The sequence below is a fragment of the Caretta caretta genome, chromosome 8 (assembly GCF_965140235.1).
Source record: "Caretta caretta isolate rCarCar2 chromosome 8, rCarCar1.hap1, whole genome shotgun sequence".
Taxonomy (NCBI): Eukaryota; Metazoa; Chordata; order Testudines; family Cheloniidae; genus Caretta; species Caretta caretta.
In genome coordinates, this window is record NC_134213.1 from 61,401,181 (window position 1) to 61,407,180 (window position 6,000).

A 6,000-nucleotide genomic window follows, 5' to 3' on the forward strand; every position below is an offset into this window, starting at 1 on the left:
TATTCTCTCAGATTCTGACTATTGTCATGTTAAACCTGGAGTCAGTGACATGAACTGATCCAAATTGTCTGTGTGTAAGAAGCCACACACTGATGGAATGCAGATAGTCTTGTTGAAAATCTGAGATGCCAGAAATACAGTTAGGTGTATGACTTAAACTTTCACTTTTTAATCAGGTGGAGGTGATGTAAACTTAGGTAATAACCATTCTACCTATGAATTATCAAAAAGCCTGAGGGTACGTTGTGGTTTCATGCTCCTCAGTAAGACTAGATGTCTGAAAATGTCATATTCTTGCCTGGGGACTCTTAAGTGCATCAGTTCAAATTGTAACCCTTTGTCTAGTGAAATGAATTTGTTCTCTTGAAAGCTGAGGACATCAATCATGAATGTCTCAAAAATGGCAAGTAAATATTAAAGCCTCTATTCTCCTTTTTTCCACTTTGCTGATATGTTTCTAAAGGGTGGAAGAAAGTTGCTGAGCAACAGAACCCTCTCTGGCCAAATCCACAAGCATAACCATGCCTATGTCCATAACCATAAGCTGAGTCTAGATAACTTCCCTTCTGTTTCCCTAGAAGAGAAAAGTTTCCTTGTAAGACTTTATGGAAATTGTCTGCTTTTGTACTTTGCTACCTGTAAATACAAGGTTCCATGCCTATATCAAGGGCAATTCTTCTATGGAAGGGGAATAATGTTTCATATAAGGGGTCTTAAGCGTGATACCATCTACAAAGAGGCCTATATCTCTGACATCATTAGTCTTCTTGAGAAAGAGGCCATGGAGCTGATCTTGAATGACTTCATGTCCAAAAAGAAAATTGATTTCAAAGCTAAACTAAGCTAAGCTATGGGGTTTAGTTCATTGGCAAGCTCCCAAAAACTTACCCTACATAGCTGGATTTGTAAAGCACACAACAGCAAACCAATTCAAACAAATATTCAGAAGGTACAGAGAAGATATTCAGTGGAAGCATTTTTCCTTTATATAATTTAAATAAGAAAACTAATTTATTAAGCAAAATGTTATGGGTATAGAGGAATTTATTTTAGCCCAACTTCCCCGGCTGGGAACTTAATCAGCAGGTTGAATAAGTGGAAATACTAGATACTCAGGAGGAAATTTTCAATGGTATAAATAGGTATTAGGCAGCCAACTTCCACTGACTTTCAATAAGATTTGGATGTCTGTACTACCCTTTGTGCCTTTCAGAATCTCCCCTCGCCCAGCGTAAGAGCAAGCCAGCTCAGATTCTCTTACCATGCCTACTTTATTTACCTAAAGAATACTGCTTATTTTAAAAGATATGACCAGGTTTCTAGGATGGAAAGAGTGTGAAAACTGGGGGGAGGGGGGAGGAGGAGAGCAGCACTGGACACACAAACACACCTGCCTTCATTTCACCATTTTTTGCAATGTCAAATCATAATTCTTACATAGTAAAAGTACCACGATTGAGCCTTTCCCAACCATATGGAGAATTGAAGCCAATTAATATTAACCACAAAATTGTTAAATATTGATCTAACTCAGATTGCAGCATTACTTCCCACCTCTCCAAAACTAAATATATTATTACTAGGGCTGTCAATTAATTGCAGTTAACTCATGTGATTAATGCAAAAAAATTAATCGTGATTAAAAAAATTAGTTGTGATTAATCACAGTTTTAATTGCACTGTTAAACAATAAACTACCAATTGACCTTTCAGGTGACGTGAACAAGAAGCAGGCAGCATTATCTTCTGCAAATGTAAACAAACTTGTTTGTCTGAGCGATTGTTTTTGAATGCAGTTATTTTTTGTACATAATTCTACATTTGTAAGTTCAACTTTCACGATAAAGAGATTGCACTACAGTACTTGTATTAGGTGAATTAAAAATACTATTTCTTTTGTTTTTTACAGTGCAAATATTTGTAATTGAAAATAAATATAAAGTGAGCACTGTACATTTTGTATTCTGTGTTATAATTAAAATATATTTGAAAAATGTAGAAAACATCCAAAAATATTTAAATAAATGGCATTCTATTGTTGTTTAACAGTGTGATTAATCGTGATTAATTTTATTTTTTTTAATCGCGCTATTAATTTTTAATCACTTGACAGCCCTAATTATTAGAATCATAATAATGATCAGACTTTTAGTCACCCTAAAACTGAACAATTGAAATTAATTATTTTAGTAGAACCTACTGAAATATGCCTAGAGCAAAAGGGTTATTTAACTCTATCTTTATTATTTGTAAGGAATTCTCAAATTCTAAGCTATGAAAAATAAATCGAACTTTTCTCTTCCAGCCTTAGCATAACTCCCCTTTAGCTTTGCTCCTTTGCTTGCTTATTCTGTGACCCAGAGCCCAGTGTGAAAAATAAATGCTCTGTTTAACACAAACAAATAATTTAAAATTAGAAACTTGAAGTGGACTCCCTGCTCTTTTCTTCCTTGGTTTATGGAGACAGGGGAAAGCAGTTAGAATACAATTTTCAAAAGCATCTATACATTATAGGAACCTAAAGTTTGGTCTACATTTTAAACTTATATCAGCAAAAACCACACCCTGGACTGACAAAGGAATGCTGCCCAAACCGCCACTGTAGACACAGCTACGCCAACAGAAGAGTGCTTCTGTAGGCATAGGTATTGGGAAGTGTTGTGCCTGCATATATACACTAGGGACTGTGTTTACAAAGCTATGTTTACACTATGGACCCAAAATCTCATTTTCAAAAAGAACCAGATTTTACAAAGGCATTTAGGCACCTATAGGTAGTTGACTTACCAAAGCATCTATTCTGCATCTTTATTCTTTGACTTTAAATGAGACGTAGGCCTGGTCTACACTTAAAACCTAGGTCAACCTAGCTACGTCCCTCAGGGCTGTGAAAAATTTGTGCACTGAGCACTGTAGTTAGGTGAACCTAACCCCTGGTATAGATGCAGCTCGGTTGATGGAAGCATTCTTCTGTCAGCCTAGTTACCATCTCCCAGAGAGGTGGGTTACCCATAGACAGAAAAACCCTGCCATCAATGAAGCGTCTACACTATGCCACTACAGCAGCTGTAGTGTCGACATATCCTTAAACTCCTAAGTGCTTAGCTCAGTTTTGAAAATGGGACTTAGGCTAAGCCACGTAAATGCTTTTATAAATTTCCCCCGTAAATCCTAAATTAGACTTGTGGTGTTATTCTGTTAACCCATCCCATCATCTCTCAAACACACACTTTCCCTTTCAGCCTCACATTTGTTTTCTGAATAAAAAATCCTATTAAATGGATCTGGAAAAACGGTTTTGTGATAGATCCCTGAATTAGGTTAAGTTTGTCCTAAACTGCAGATTCTTTCAGAAACTCCTGGTTCACTAAAAAATTTACAGATTATTCAAATGAACTCATAACCAGCACCTCCCATTCTTTTCTGCTTAATTTTGGGTGCCTAAATGGGAGGTGAATGCTTTTGAAATTCTGGACTTAGAGTTTCAAGTAAATCTGAGCAGAATTTTGGATGCTAGGAAGGATTTCTTCTTTCAGGTAGAAAACAGGTCAGATCTGCTGCCTTTGCATGGTTTCAGACCCATGCCAGCCAAAGCAACTTTTCATCATTTCATTTGGAATTTTGAGTTCTTGAAATAAACTTGCTGGGTGTGAGCTCATGTGAGTTGAAACCAAAAATAGTCAACAGTGTCTCCTGCTAACTGAAATTGCTGAGTTTCACACACAGACATATGTTTAAAGTCATTTTAGATCCTCCAGATCAGCATTTACCCCCTTCCCTCTATTTTGACTCATGAATGAGTCTTCTTTTAAAAGAAGCCACTTAGATCCTAACCCTGTACTTGGGTGGAATTCACCCCTGTGCAAAAGGCCAGCAACAAGGACTATTCACCACTTAAACCCTATATTTGCTCTCAGATATGTGTACTGTATCCCACAGATCTTACTGAAGTCAATAGGAGCCTCAAAATACGCATCTGAGAACAGAATTTGTCCTTTAGTAGGGGGGTGTGAGGCCCTCTTCTCAAATCTTCTCAATCTTCTCAAATTCTTTTGATCTTGCAATCTTAATCCACATTCAAAATATACCATTTATGTCAAGTAGGAATTCCATGAGCATATAAAGCTGCAGGAGCAGAGGTCTACCTTTTGTCCAGAAAGAGCCATTCAGCATCACAGTTTTGCAGTTTTATTGTTCATTTTTCCTTTGTCTAGTTTCCATGTCCCTTTTACCTATGCTTTTCTCCACTCGCGTCTACACACTAATAATGTGGTTTACCCTCAATTTATGCTACTTCTTTAAAAATGTGTAAAAATTGCATCCCATGCAGCCACACATTTTCTATCTGTTCAAATAGAAGAAAAAAAACTATCAATGTATGTCCTTGAGTTATTATTTTTCTTACTCATACAGTCATGAAGTGTTCCTCTTTATCTCTATACTGAGCACTTTATTTTTATGGTATCTGTATCTATTTGTGCACATTAGTATTACCGAGTTTTATTGTGAAGTCATAGTCTGCACTCTAATTAATTTCTGATATACATGTTAATCTTTGTGCTAAACCCACAATTCCCACTTTAGCAGAGGCTTTTGTTAAAGGCCTCGGCCTGCTGCTACGTTCCCTGTTACGTAATGATAGCTGTTTGGTTACTTGCCTTTTTATAAACAGTAAATTTTCTGGTCCTAGGGTCATCCTGAAAGTGCAATACTTTTCAGTTCTCAATCTCAGCAAAGTACTGAGGTATTTCAGCTCCTGTATCTAGAGAGAGAAAAATAAATCCACAATATCTGCTATGAGATCATGGTGATTATTTCTCTCATTATCAAAAGATCATGTCTCTAATTTTGTGGGGTAATATACAAAGCTATTTCCAGATGACACTATTTCCTCTGTACTCATTGGTAAGGTCCCTTGAGGGGGTGCATAAATCCCAAAAGCAGTTTAATTCACAAGTCTGCTGTGCTGGAAAACAAGAGAACCGGAGCGCCTCTGCTAGCGAATTTTGTAGTCTCAGGCCACATGGAAGTGTCTGTTGCTCACTGTAAAGGATGGAATATGGAGAAGCTGATAGTGTGGGCAGATTCAATGCACTGTGCAGATCCACATAGCCACAAACACACAGGAAATAAGCTGCATCCTTCCCTATATTCAGCAGAAGCTAACCATAACCGGGCTGTGTGGATATTTATTTTCATTCAGCACTTAACAGGGGAAATACTAAACCACTATGAGAAAAGCCGTTCTTGTGGTTTCTCTAGCTCAACTGGAAACAAGAATTACTCAGACATGTTGCAGAAAACCCTATTCTCACAAGTTTTTAAGCCCAGTTTTGCCATGTTAGTAGATATGGATCATTCAAACGAGGTTTCAGTAAGTATATCAACTTTTGACGTTTGTCGGAACCAAACTAAGCCTCCAGAACTTTCGATGTTCACCCATCACTAAAAGAACTTTGCCCCCTATCCTGGGTCAGAAAAGGAAACAGTTTTTAGGTCAGATCCTCAGCTAGTGAAATAAATGTGGCTCCATATAAATCAATGGAGCTACACCAGTATATACCAGCTAAGGAACTGATTCATGGTGTTTCAAAATTCCAGCAGTCCTGAAGGAAGGGAATGTGCATCAGGGAAAGATATTGTTTTATTGTTATTTTTATTTTTACAGTAGCTCAGTGTCGTTCAGTATAATTTAGTTTAGAAGGCAAAAAAAAAAAAAATTACACAATAGGTCACATTTCAAGGCTCCAAGACTATACATCACATGTATACAGTGATACCAGACAGGAGGATCTAGTTTATTGCTTTTCATATAAAACTGACAGAACAACACTTAGCTCTTGTAGTGGACAGGGACTGGGACTCAGAAGCTCTGGATTCGATTCCCAATTCTGCTACTAGTTTCTTGGGTGACCTTGGGCTAGTATCCCATTGACTTCAGCAGGCTTTGCATCAGGCCCTTGTAGAGGATTTTTCACGTAATAAAATATTTCCCCTGTG